The sequence below is a fragment of the Anopheles arabiensis genome, chromosome 3 (genome assembly GCF_016920715.1).
Source record: "Anopheles arabiensis isolate DONGOLA chromosome 3, AaraD3, whole genome shotgun sequence".
Lineage (NCBI taxonomy): Eukaryota > Metazoa > Arthropoda > Insecta > Diptera > Culicidae > Anopheles > Anopheles arabiensis.
The window spans coordinates 49,582,953-49,598,604 of record NC_053518.1 but is presented as its reverse complement, the minus strand read 5'-3'; positions in this window follow the sequence as shown (position 1 = coordinate 49,598,604).

Sequence of the window (15,652 nt, the reverse complement as noted above, 5' to 3'; positions counted from 1 at the left end):
TTGATGTTTTTGAGAGAGATCATGGTGTTAACCATGTATTTGATGGTTTCAAGGAGATTCGATATGTACTATACAATAGATAGAAAGGACAAAAATAGCCATAGAACAATGAGGCTGGAAATGTTGATGATGATGTTGAGTTAATGAAAAAGTTATAATGGTGGAATATAAATTCTCAAGCCTTGAACTTTTTTAAATTGAACGTAAAATTAGTCGTTGAAGTACATACAATTTAATTTAAAATCAGTATGTGCTTATGAATATACATGGAGACCTGGACAATCGTTTTTATGAATTATTATAATTATTATTTTTTATTATCTTTACAATAATGAATGAGTAGTGGATTAAAATTTTTGCTTCGAAGAATTAAATTATAAAGGTATATGTTACAAAAAAAGAGTTAAATCTAAATATGTTAAATCTACAGATGAACCGTTGGATACAATTAGGCCAGCATAGGGGTGTATATTTTGTTCTAGAACAAGCGCGTGGAACAGCGGACTCTGAGCAAACTAAAACCATAGAAAGTAAACAGCGTCACATCCGACGTCAGTAACGTACCCTGAAACTACCGGGGCAATACCGAGCTAACGGCACTGCATACTCGGCTCCAGCCAACCCAGATGTAGTCAAATACTAGTCGTAGGGTCTTGCTTTTAATACACGTCATCTAGGCAAGTGTTTTCTTGTCCACTTTGGTTGTGCGTGTGAGACGTTCTTTGATCAACACATTTTGGGATAGACATGATCGTGTTGTGTAGACAGAAGTGGATTGGATGTAGTAAGATTGAACCCGAAGTAACCACCATGGTTGAGCTGTAATAGAATGTATAGCAGTGCGTTTAAAAAATCCACGTTTCTGGTATTGTTTTCTTTTACCCCGTAATCAATACACACGTAAATTGTGTATTGTACCTTTCAGCTGTACCATTCCCGGAGCACTGAGCTGTGTAGGTGTGTTGGGAGCTTCTGTTGGTTTTGTTAGGTTCTTTTAGTTCGTTGTCGGCTGGCAGCATTGGAAGTGTTTCCAATACTGCTCAGACTGGTGCTGATAATGTTGCTTAAATGCATTTGTATAAATTAAAAAAATACCAAGCACCCAATTTCATTTGTCCGTGGTTAGCAAATTGGATAGTAACGTGTGAGAAAGCATTGGACGGTGCCTTAAGAAAGCATGCTGCTATATGGTGGCCTGGGTTACATACGAAGTGTTGTGAAAAAAATATCACTGAGAAAACCACTTGGATATTGTTAGTGTTCTCAATGCGCTTAGTAGTTTATTGTGTGTTGTGTATGAAAGCTGTAATTATACCGTGATTTGTTGCTGTTGCGAGGAGACAGAATTTGGATTACTTAAGCCACGCGTACAGAAACTTTTTAGAATGAAAGAGTTTGTTCGTTTGGCTCGAGTTATGCCGGTTCTAAATTGCAGCATGTTGTTGACTGATTTTACTCGTTTTTTATCTTTTGCTGGTCATGTGGTAATTTTAGCGTCATGCTGATCAAATAGTTAGATTTAGTTCAATAATATCTGCGCATGAGTTTTTAGTTCAGTCTTTTATTTTTTTTTTCATTCAGAAATAAAGGCTTAAGAAATGGCTTAAGAATAATGACAGAAATAATATTTTATAGTTCAGTTTGTAGTGAAATATAAATAAAAATTGTTCTATGTAGCATTTCTTAAAGCTATTTTTATCAGTTATTAGATCCAGTAATTCAGTGAGATTTATTTTTTTTTGCAACGAAAAGTTCGTCTAGATCATATTTTTTATTAAAATGAATACATAATAACAATAGCAATATTTATTTTATTAGTTATACAAATTTAATCGTACACGAGTGCAGCATGAGCGATAACAATACACAAAACTTTTACTCCTTTAGACACGGTTCGCCTATCAGCATTACACGGCATTGCGTTTAAGGGTTGTAGGGTGAGAAATTGTAATTATTTTCCTACATGTACTGTGTGCCGTTTGGTATGAATAATCGACGATTTATATTTGTTGTTGTGGTAGTTGCCACTAATTGTTATATAGTTCCTCGTTATGTTCCTTATTACTTGTCTTCTTCTTTATTTTTCTTGGAAATATTTATCTATTTCTTGGAATTACATCTTACACGATCAAGCCAACATTTCGTAGGCTTGTGACACTTGCAGCTAGCTACCACGTAATCATATTGTCAGTTCAAATTGTCATTCAGCTATTTGCTTTGTACAGACAGGCCGGATCGGAAACGATCTGCTTAATGTCTTGTAGTAGTGTACACGTGTATTATGTACCGTTTCTTTGTATATGCCATGTAAAAATAAAGATTGCAAAATAGATACTTTACACGAGATCATCAAAGAACACGTTTCAATAATTTAAATGACTCACACGGTCACATGTATTCAAGTACAAAATTGTAAAAAATAATACAACAACATGTTTCCTGATCAATAGGAATTTATTATGTTTATAGAACTATAAAAAACTCTAACACAGATTTTTTTATTTCATTAAAGTTTATAGATAGAATACAAAGAACATGAGTTCCTTGATATTGACTGATAAGTTAAAGAATCTTCTGTGCTGGGATAAACGTGTTGAACGCGAGCTTCAGAAGCAATGGAGCGGATAAAGTAATTTAACTTTCTGTTTGGAAAACTTTTGGTAGTGTGTATTTGTCATTTGTCCGTTCTAATTCCATGTTCCATTCTTTGTACAGTTTTTATCCTAATGGGGAAAGTTTTCTTTTGCGAATCGATATGTCTAAGATTGACCATACGGACTACGAACTTCAAAATTGCACCCAGGTAGAATGTGGGCCAGGAGCCTCTCCAAAGATTTTTTTAAACCTGAGTGCACTAACCGCTCCTTCACCTTCATGGCAATACTTCATGCCAATATGCTTACTTCAGAGCAAAGTTACACAGAAGAATTTTCTCCGCAAAACAATATAAGCACATAAAATCCTATCGAATCTACATTTGACCATATGTGATCACACTCCGTTACATTGCAAACGACATAAATGTTATCGTTGCTGTCATCATCATTATGGACCAGCATTAAACAGCAATCATCGCTTTACTTCTTTCGCAGCATGAAATAGGAGTCAATGGGAACTGGCCTGTCAAGAAACGGATTTTTCTGTGCGAAAAACTTTGTCACACGTACGATGGTTACTATTTGAAGAAATGTGTAGCTGTATGTGGCACGGTTGACCATTTTAGGGGAGCGAGACAATTTGGCACAGTGGAGATGGTCGGTAATAGCGAAGTTTCCAACATCTCATAATCGACCAGATGGGACATACAGTTGGTCGCTGCAGGTTAGAAAGCGATTTGCAACAAAAGTCACAAGATTGATGATTTGTAAAGATTTCAACAAAAAAAGGCCTGAACGATTTGCGATCTCAATGCAGCAAAACAACGATATTAATGGAATTTAGAGGTACAAATGTTCCATGTTAGTGAAACAACGCATTGTAACACAGTCTATTTAACATACATCGTACAACGTACGACAAAATCATATTTTCCGAATGCATTTCATCGTCCTTCTCGATTTAAAAAAAGAAGTAGTCAGAACATATTGTTCTAAATTCAATCTAATATTTAGGTTAATATCAAAATTTTATGTATTTAACGATTGTGTATAATGTTAAAAAGGTGAGTAAATAATGGCAGCAAAACTGTAGGATATTGATTTTTTTTATAAAAAAAAACTCTAAGACAGGATACGCAAGGTATTCTAAAACAAACAGGAAAAAAAACATATGTGTTTTTACTCATCCACCGATATGGTGCCGACATTACACCATTGCATAACTCAATTTTTAATGGTATGGAAAGAGCCTCAGTCTCGTGTACAGCTGTTGTCTGCCTTGCATCGGTACCATGAGTAGATTTTATATTGTGCAAATGTGCACACATATGTGACAATTCTGGATTTAAAATTGGGACGCGGCGATATTTCTCTTTCATTGTTTTTAACGGCACTGTCGAGTGTGATAGCTAAACGGCATCATAACTAATATTTATGCGTAGATAAATTGTCGTGTATATCTCGAAGAAAGCAATAAATGCTCTTTTGTTAGAGGTTTCTAAAAAGCAGGAAGTTGATTTATGATTTCTTGAGATCTGTATATAAAACACATATACTTAAGTCTACGAGATTTATTTGATGTTGACGCTATCTATATAAAATGCATTCGAATAAAAATACAGAAAAATATTATTTAAATTTATACTCTGATTATTTTACAGCATAAGTAAATGTTCAGTACATTGTACAATGTTCATATTTGATATAAGATTAAATTGACATGAAAATGGGCTAAAGAGAAAAGAGTGGTAAAACAGTAGAATGAGTATGCGGTACAGAGCATCAGCATCGTAATTAATGTTGCGAATGTATGCATTTTAGGTAATTTATATCTCATGCCTGATCTGGTACATAACACTAGTGACCACATCATCAATAGTGCAATCAATAACGGTATCAAATAGGTTATACAGTACACTTAGCACCCTATTAGGATTCAGAGGATTACACAGGAAACAAATACGAGGAATGTCAAGGTGGTTGTCAATTAAGTATGACATGGATGAGTTAAATATAAAAAAAATCATTTGTTTCATTACACATAATGCTCGTTGCTACAATCTATACAAGCTACCATTCAAGGTAATGGTTCTACAAGGCTACCATGTAAAAGAGGCAAATGCTGATAAAAAACTAAAAAATGTTTTATGGAGTCCAGAAATGTTGTTAATGTTATTATTATTATTATTATTATTATTATTATTATTATTATTATTATTATTATTATTATTATTATTATTATTATTATTATTATTATTATTATTATTATTATTTTTATTATTATTATTATTATTATTATTATTATTATTATTATTATTATTATTATTATTATTATTATTATTATTTTTATTATTATTATTATTATTATTATTTATTCTTATTATTTCCTTAAAAAAGGAACACATCCTATCAAACAACCAATTCAAAGAAGAATTACAATGTATTGATTTTTAAAATATTCGTTGCTGCAGTGTAATGTTTGAAATAATTGAAGCGTTTTATTTTTAGTAAAAGTGATAAATTTTTGATATTCCGTAAGGGTTGTTGAGTTGTTTTTTTTTTAAATAAAATTGGATCGTTATAAAAAATAAACTAAATTGATCGTAGCAATAGTTACCGCTTCAATAAAATGTACTTGTAAATGTAAATGGCCGGTCTGGTGGTATAGTCGTCAATTCGTACGACTTAACAACATGCCTGTCTTGGGTTCAAGCCCAGAATATAGCTTCCCCCCATATGTAGAACTGACTATCCTGCTATGGTAACAATAAGTCACTGAAAGCCAAGCTCACTCCACTAGTGGGTACTGGCAGGCCTTGACCGACAGCGGTTGTTGTGCCAAAAGAAGAAGAAGAAGAAGAAATGTAAATGAGCATATCCGTCCACCTTAAAAGCTACAGCATGAGAACCCGACAGTGTCTCCTCAGTGTTACGGTACACAAATGTACACAATGCTTTGTCAGGTATGTAGAATATTTCTTCGACCAAGGCGTATATCGGCTTCGTGGTACAGTCCTTAAATCGTACGATTTAACAACACACCTGTCATGGGTCCATGCCCCGTATTCACTGTACCTCCCTTTCATATACGTAGTACTGACTATCCTGCTAAGGAGGGTAATTAATAAGACACTGATAGTCAAGTTCATAAGTGATACACAGAGGCCTCAACCGACAACGCTTGTTGTGCCAAAGAAGAAGAAAAGAATTTGCATCTTCATTTCGGACGGTACAAGACACGTATCTACAGAGGAATCAGTGCTTCGATATAGCTCACATTTCGTTCGTTCTCGATGTCTTGAGGATGTCAGCAGTTGGCGAAGGCCGTAGGCAGGTACGATCCTCAGAAAAACGCCTCTTCCGATTTCTCAACTGATAGCAGAACTCTTCCACCAGCTCAAGATTGTTGTTGTCAGCTAATAAGTAGCCTCTTGTTCGTCGCATTGCTCACCAAGCCAATTGTTGTTGCTTCAATGTTATATCAATGTTATGTTATGTATAAAATAATAATAATTATTATTATTCAATGGATACGTTATGTTTAGATAGGTCCCAAGGAGTGAGAAATCTAGTAATTAATTGCAACGAGGATGATGGAGGGAGAGGAAGGCAGGGATTGTACAGGTGTATATACTGTTCTATAGTAACAAAGCATTCCCCAAAATAACATGGTTTTATTTTGTAATTTTGATATCACATGCATTATCAATACGTCTCAGAAAGCTAGCCCATTAGTGGTGTCAGCAGGTCATGAACAATAACGGTAGTTTTGTCAAAAAAGAATATTAAATTGATTTAGACTAATTTTTAATAAATTATTTTTCTTAAAGCAAATTGCTCATTTATTTGATAATTTGATAGTGCACACTAATAAACATGTAACGAATAATGTTTAAAAAATAAAGCAGTACGATAACTTTATTTTTCACGAAGTTTTACGTCTAACATAATCTAGGCGAGTTCGGAAAATTATGAAAATGTTGAAAGTATCCGAACGAGTCAAAATAATTATATTTATCCAACACCAATGAATATTATGACAAATTTAGTCTAACCAAAGAAAATAGTATACAACTTTGCATTTATAAGTACCAATGCTGTAACCATCTAAGCGATTTACGTATTTTTTAAAACAAATGTCAACATCTGTTCATTTAAACGTCTAACACGTGTCTTCAAGTATCTATGCAATTAAAAACTCAAAAACGTAAAAAGAAGCTGTTGAGTACATAACTGATTGTAATAATGTATATTATACTGTTACTTAGACTACATGAATAAACATTAAATACAACACTCAGACAAGCGGGCACGTAGACGTAAGTGAACATTTATCCACCTGAGATTACGCAGACTAATCTGGGAAACATTAAACTTCCCAGAAGATGGTCAAAAGTTGGTGCTTGTTTGTGTCATTACTACGTATCATTACATTATACTGTGTCGAATTCTTTGCGACTTTTTCCGAAAAAAAGTTTCACAGACAACGGACGGGTTTGTTTTGCCAAAAAATATAATTTTGTGTCGAGTTCAGCCAAAGATTGCAGATAAGAAGGGAAAATCGAGACAATGTATGTTGGTTAATGCGCCTTGCCGTTTTATTGCACACCAACATGAAACTATTCACATTAAGATAGGATCTTCGGAAGGCAATCGTTTTTGTGATGACGTTACAGGTCTTTGTTGTTTGATCTTAGAATGCATTTTGATTGTTATTGGTATTGATTTTGAGTAACTGTTTCCTTTATATAGGTTGTACTCGAAATCTGCTATTAAAGCGGACTGCGAAGAAACCGCGTAAGTATAATTTTGTGGTTTTCTGTAATAATACTGCTAATGTGCTAGTAGATTTGCTTCAAGTGGGTGGTTGTAGCCACTGCTAAATGGATTTGTTATGATTTTGACTCAAAATATATATTCGTTTCACTTTGGAATGGAAGATTTTTTGCATTCAACAAATGTCAATCAATGCAATTTTCTAAAAGAACTGCCTATGCATCTATGCATCTTCGTAAATCGCGTTTGTCGGGGACTTCTTGTTTTTGCTTAGTTATTATTCTTTTCAAAGCGCTTTAGAGAAGCATGAAGCTGATTTACAAGAACTATAAACACTCTTTTGAACCTTTTAAATCTGCATACATGCAAACACTACATAGTACATACTTACATACTAAAATTGATTTTCCGGTATGCGGACTGAGCGCCCCCCCTAGCCTCAATTATCCAGGTTTAGAGGTTATTAAAGTGGTATGTTCTAACTAGTCTTGTGATTCCTGACTCCATTCGCAAAATTAATTCATGCGTTAATTCAAAATTAATTAACTTCAATAAAGATTTATTCGAATCATGCTTCAAATTTTGAATCTAAACCAAATTCGCAAAAAATTCTATTCAGCTAAAAGCGTCTAAATCCTCAGCATAAACAAATGTCTTTACATAATTAATCAATAAAAAAAAATCATAATAAAAGCATTATCGAATGGCAATCTGGATTTTTTTTTATGCATCTTTGCATTACGCTTGTTCCGTGATCTCAACTCTTGGGAAATTGAAAGATTCGGTAGCACAACTGGAAGCAAAACTTTCACCATCAGTTGGCGGCTCTGTTTAACAGATGGTAGCAAGATCTTTCAAGTCTTTTAATCGTACTCATCAACTGCATGTGCCGTATTTTCGTTGAGTATGGCTTGTATTTTTTTTAAATATTTAAACTCTATGATGACACCTATCAGCGAAACCGAGATTACAGGTGACAGGAGAGTAAACAAGGAGCGTAGCAAGTTGTTTAGGCTGTCAAAAAGTTGTTACATGTAAAACGTTACCATAGTGTGTTCCAAACAATTATGCTCCAATTAGCGTGTTTTTGAATAACTTTAAAAGTTGGTACAAGCGATGAAAAAATAAAATATTTCTGCTGAGGAGAAGAATACTCATAGGTATATCATAGGTACGAAGGTTGAAATTATTTTTCGTTTTCCATCCGCATCACGTTCGCGCTGTCTACCTAAGTTTTTAGCTGTCAAGTCAAAGTAAACCAGGTGAGCAATTTGGAATTTCATTAAGCTTCAAACCATTCTTTATTTTCACCAACTAGACCACATGGTGGCTATTTTGTGTCGAAGAGATACGTGCAATTTTGGAATGACTAGTAAAAAAATAGCTAGAAGTACGAATTGAACAATATTGGGAAAGTACAAATTCAATTGAATTATTGGTAGAGTACGACTATTTTCAGATTATTAACGTAGGAAGAAGTTTTTTTATCCATGGTTTTTCCTCCTACCATCGAAATAGCAATGTTAGACCTAGATATTGCCTACTAACAGGCCAATTTCGAGCGTAAACTTGTTTTTGTCAGTAAAAAGCCAAAATGAGCAATGAATAGTGCGTTGAAGGACGCAACATCAACCATCAAAGACGAACTTTTAGCCTTAAGGAAGTTTGCTTTCCTTTTGGCAGGTTTCAGTATTTTCTTTTTGTTTGCTATTTTTCAGTTGGTTGATATTTAATCAACACTCGTTTAATTATGGTAAGTGCTTTCCGGTCTTATTGATTGAAGGGAGGAAAACGGAAACTCAAACACTTAGTGTAAAGGAAAGTCAAAGTTAAGTGAGGCGTTTGTAGGAAGGTGAAGCCTGAAAAAGATAGAATCTTGTACAAAATATAAAATTTTTGTTCATTGCTTTTATTTGAAAGCAGCGGGTTGGAATAGTACTTTTGATCATTTTAATTCTTTTGTAGATGTGTTTTTGCTTTTCGGATATTGATTCTCAAATAATCAACTTAATTGTCACTGCATTGACACAATATTTGATGCAGATTAGTAAAAAATAAAACAAAATCATATTTGAAAGGTAAGAGTCGGTAATTTTGTTTTAGAGAATTAAAGGATACATTTTTAATTTTTGTAATAAATGTAATAAATAAATTATTTAATTAATCAATTTTGAGCCATTTGTTCATGAATTATGAAATGAATGAAATAAAAATACCGATTGTCGATAGGAATTTAATCTTACTTTTCCTGCTCATACCGTTAATTTTCTTACGGTATATCAAGACTTGTCCCAAAATCATTTCAAGCTTTCGGTTTCACAACTTTTGCTTTTGATCTGCAAACTCTTTTGTTTGATTTTATTAGATACAATTTAAAACAGCTTTCGGTAGCTGTTTTCAATGTATCCAAACAGTCAGTTCGTGCTACTAAGGATGGTCCAAATGGGAATTGAACTATGGTACACAGTTTTACCGCAAAAAGATTTGATCACTTGGTCGTTGTACTATGTGCCAATTAGGAGGTTTACTATGTTGTCTGAGAAATATTTAGCTAAGTTTCATACCTATACACTTCACCACATAATTAAGTGCAACAATGGATGAATGCAGCTGGTCATAATACCAGAATAAAAAAAGACAATACGTTGCTAGTTGCACAGGAATATTGGGAAGAATGGGCGAACAATTTGTACTTACAAAACATTATTGTTGTTAGCCGTGTTGTGTAATGAATGCAATAGCCATATTAGCGAAACTACATTCTGGATATTTGATTCCACGTCCTGTATGATATTGTGTAATGTAATCGGATTTGCCTTCGATTGATGTTCCACGCATCGTTTCGTGGAAGGTCGAATGAATATGAGTACTTTATGTTACGTGTTCCCATAGAAAGGCCCATCATTAGTCTATTTTTGCATCCCTTGGTTATACCGTACACAGTGTAGTATACGTGTCTTTGAAAATATCGCAGTTTCTGTTAGGTGACAACGGGGCTGCAGTTCCCATTCGATACAGCCGTGCATTCAAATTAATTACATAATCCCAATAGCAGTGACAACGACTATATTTCTGGCTATCAAAATCAACGATAGTTGATAGTGAGCATGTCTTATTTGTGATATGTGTTACATTACAGTATGCCAAAAATACATAACGATTCATCTTATAGGCAATTACGCTCCTGTCTCTCACAAATTAAAAAAGAAATGGTCGAAATTTGCTGCTTTTGAATAATAATAACGCAAACCGCGATGGCCAGGAGCCTAAAAGCATTCGCCATTTTGTAACAGCGGGATGCATTTAACGGGCTAACCGCCGCTCGTAGCGATGATGACGGACAAATAAGGACAAGGGTGTCTTTGTTCTGATGAACGACATAGTTCGACAAAATTCATTCCTGTTGTGAAAGGTGGTCGCTAAGATAATAATTTAATTACTTCAGACAAAGACGGATTAAACCATGAAGAAAAGCAGGATTATGGTAGACTGTTGAGAGTATGAATGAATTCGTTTTCTCTTGCATGTGGAGAGTCCGAGTGCGTTGTGAATGAATAAAGATGAATGCTTATATTCTACAGCTGGATGTGTTTTAATATGATTAGGGATCAAATGTATTAATCATATCTTGTAAGTTTTATAGTATCTATGAACTTTTTTTGAGCGTTTTAAATAGTTAAGCTCCACATTGTTATATTTTACTGCACATTCTCAATTTGTCGAGTTACGTTTAAGTTTAAGTTTTTAAAACTGTTTGAAACAGTACTAACAGTTATCAAAGAGATTGTTTTTGTAACAGTTGTGTTTTATCCCAAAGATAGTCCTATAAACAATTGATGATCGGCGATAATCCTGCCTGGTTTATTTGACAAGCGATACTCCAATAACACTGCCGGTAATTTTACTGGAAAACAGTCAGTAAACTCGGTGCAATCAAGGAAGAGCAAATCATTCCAGGCGCATCATTGTCGTAAATTTAGTCATTATCGACTGATTGAGCTCATCAAAAGATAAAATATATTACCTTGCTATGAGATAAATCGGATAAAATCGTAGCATGCACACATCAGACGCGGAGGTTGATAAAAATCAATGTAACTTTATTGCATGGTTGGATATATTGACCGGTAATCCCTTTCGCATGACCATGATTTTTATAATCGATTGTAAATGCTAAAGCAGGAATGTGCTTGTATTGTTTTGTAAATAGTGTATTTTTCATTAAACTGTGTTATACAAAAAATTGTGGGGGGACTTTGGGACTTTGAGACTGTTAATATTTGGGACTACAGGTATAGACTATACATTTCGAAGTGAAACCATTTTAAGTTTTTATGAAGGAACAAACTCAAATTTAAATATTTTTTTTAATTTAATGATTCGGAAAATTTCAATAAATAAATTAATGAAAAATAAATAAATAAATAAATAAATTAATAAATTAATAAATCAATAAAAACAACATATTAAAAAAATATTGACAAGACAAATATCTCTCAAAAATAAACATACATATTTGTTTATGTTTATATATTGAATTATAAACATATAAATTTATGAGTTTATTAGATAATTTGGTAACATTATTTTGAACAAGTGTTCTTACATTTTTTTAATTCCTTGTACTCTATGATCACATTCAATACTTTAAACCATATTTGTTTTGAGGTTATTACTAGATTTGACAATGTCACGTGACGTTGGCTGACATTGGATATCAGGTGCCTTACGCAATAACGTATTACCATCTTCCACTTTAAAATCTAAATGGATGCTTAGAAAAATTATCTATAAAATAGCATCAAAATTTTAAGTTAAGCTTGAAAACTAGTCATTTTGTTTAAAAATATGACAAAAAAGTTGAGAGAGTTACATACCAAAGAGGCTTGGCTTGGGTTAGTTATACGGTTTTCTGATAGTAGAATAGTCAGGTTACCACTTGGGGGACGTCGTCCATTAGGGGCTTTACCCACGAAGCTACAACTTTGACCATATGTGAATCTACGTCCAAAGACGCTTAAATTGTCCCGAAAGATGACTTTTGCTCAATGTTATTTGCATCTCTTTGGTACAACAGTAATATTTGCAAAATACCACATATGTATTGATATGAAGATCCTACAATTGGCAGCAATTGGTAGGGGTATCTCTAGCCTTCGCAATCAAAAGGTTCCAGAAAAACACGATAGAAATAATAGTCAACACATAGCATACTCTTGTGCCTGCCACAATTATACAACACTTTTCCTGCAGGCAATATATTAAAGGATTCTTAGTATTGAAGCTCTTATTTGCCTGAGCGGTTATCAAAATTAATGAAATGCTGAATGCTTACCGATTTTGATTTGTTGTTTTTCACGTTTTGTTTTTACACATATTCAAAGATCTATGATAAAGAATTTGTTGTAGGATTTATTAGGACATGAATAGATTTGTTGACATGCCACGAACAATGTAGATTTGATTCCAGGTTCAAGGATATGTCTATGATGATGTTCGACGATCGAAAGGAGTGAAAGAAAAAGCAATAATTGACCAGAATCTGAAAATAAATAATTTTTGATTGTTGACAAAATAATGCAATAGATAAAAGGAATCTTCAGAACTGATATGAAGTGTGATATCATTGCTCTAAAGCAGGCATGTCAAACTGGCGGCGTCGATTTTGAATGCGGCCCGCGAGAATATTTTGAGAATTCTTAAAACTCTACAAACCAAAATATCTTTCATTACTATTTGTCGAAGTGTGTAAAATTTTCCAGAAAAGAATAATAATTTTGTTGCTATATTTTTCAAAACTAACATTAATGTTCCCGTAACATCTAACAAACTTATTCTACACGTACGTACAGAGCAACCGAGACCCTTAAGAAACATTAAATCGAATGCAAACTCAGTCGTATTATGTTCTGATTAAATTCTGAAAATTTGCATAATTTTGTGCAGACTAAATCACATATGGAGAAACAGATTTGCGTCAACTTTCTAGAAACGAAATAATGATGAAAATAACTAGATACACTCAATTGGAAACTTCGTAATAACTAGTGATGGATTGTCGGAATCGCATCCACGGCTCAAAACCATTTCAGATATTAGCTACTCCAACTCTGATTCCGGCAAAATCAAAGTAACAGTTCCGCTCCGTGCCTTTCGAATCCTACAAAGCCGTCTAGAGTCATTTGGAACCGTTGGGGTCGTCGGTTGTCACACGGAGCGGCTAGTCTGCAGTCAGAAATGGCTCCGGTCGGTTCCACCAATTTTGACAATCTTTATGCCTCCGACTGCCGAGAAAAGGTTTCAGTCGACTCCGAATTGCTCCAAACGGATCTACACGGCTTCGAATGTTGCATCTTTGATGTGTGATTGAAGCCACTTCTGTAGTTTTCATAAACATGCCACCATAAAAAAGTCAGTTAATATACAATATGTATGGCTCATTGAAAGCGTTTGTAGCCAAGTTGAAATTATTTGAACCCCACATTCTACAAGACAAATTAATATACTTTCCAACCTCCCCAAAAATCAAAACCAAAATGAAATGTTTGCGCTTAAGATAAAAGGCTTTAGATTAAAATATTAAAATTATTAAAATATTCGAAATGCCGAAACCATGCAATACATAGCGTATTAATAGGTTAGTTCACACATTCCATGCCTTAACTCGCGAATCATTTACACATCATGAATCTTTGTCGGATAAAATTATCGTAATTTAACAAAATTATTTCTAAAATACGGGTTCTTGTTATTAGAAATAAATATACTACCAGAACACTTGGGACTTGGAAATTAGCAAAAACTAATATTTAAACACGATTTATTACAATTTTCTCGCACATCGCATCGCAAATTTGTAAATAACAAACGATTCCAGATTTGTTCTGAGGAGCACAAAAAGTAATTTTTGTTTAACAATAATGATCTTAAAAATAATTTTATATAAACATTGTGATATATTTTTTCTTCTCAACTTTGCGGCCCGCGAATCACTGAAAATGTGTACTTATGGCCCTCTGATGAAATGAGTTTGACACAGCTGCTCTAAAGCATTTAATAAGACCAGAAAATTCAATCTTGTTTCATTCACTGCCTAATTTAAATGATCTTTTACGTTCCATTTCATCTTTGAGAAAAAAATTAAAACAAAAATTACAACGACTAGGAAAAATCAAACTAATCAGAATATACATAGCAAAAAATTATAGAGCAGAACTCACTGTTGGCTGGTCATTCTTTGACTACAATGGAATGATCGGTTGATAGAAATGAAACATAATAAACGGAAAAAAGCATTTTACTTGTCAATCAACAAAATGTATATATATACTGTCTCCAAGACTTGAATTATATTCAAAAGTGATGGAAAATTGAATTGAAATATCATAGAACACGATTAACCTTTTCCCGGTTTTGATTCGTAACGAGCCTGGTATTCTTTTTCCTCTAGGGGTGAAATTTTTGATTTTCAGCTTGTTATCGTAAAAGGAGCTGATTAAGGTTATAAATGGGTTTTTATGTTGAGCAGGTAAAAGCAGGTTTTGCTCGTCTTCGTACGGACCAAAAGGTGTTGAAAGAAATTTGCATTTGATTCTGATTGAATAGAACAGAATAGGATAAACATTCGTTGGCTTGCTTGAAGAATTTACAGTCGAAAATAGCATTTCTTTGTACTTCCTTCGTAAATACAGAACATTGGGGTAAATTAAGTATATCTTCCTGACTCATAATTTACCAGAATGTTGTAAACCTTATCTCGATTTCCACGTGCGTTTCTTCGGTGTTTCTTTGCTATGCTACACAAGTGTTGAGAACTTAACCGTCCGCAGTAAAAAAAAAAAAATACGCGAATGTGTACGCTCTATGGTATCATTTGATGACAATTTAATCTCGATCACTGTGTACTAGTACGTAAAAACTGGTCTACCTGTTTGCCTTCTTCTTTAATCCCCGATGGAGAAACGGAACACCTCAATTTAAAAAAGCTAAACAGCAAGAATGTAAAAAGTGCGTAAAGGTTGATCTATTGATTGTTAAGCCCAAGAAAAACTTCGCCAAATCCCTATCACCCCTAATCTTTTTCCTTTGGCCGACCGTCAGCAAACATTCCGGTGGAATTGAATTCCGTAGTGAACGATAATTTTGCAGCTATTTTTTAAAGAATGTGGGCTATCTCCAATCTCAAAGACGCGAAATGGAAAAAAGGTAACAGAAAACACAACGAATAGTTCGATCGATGGCAACGAGATTGGTAAGATACGAAATCGTTCATTTTAAAA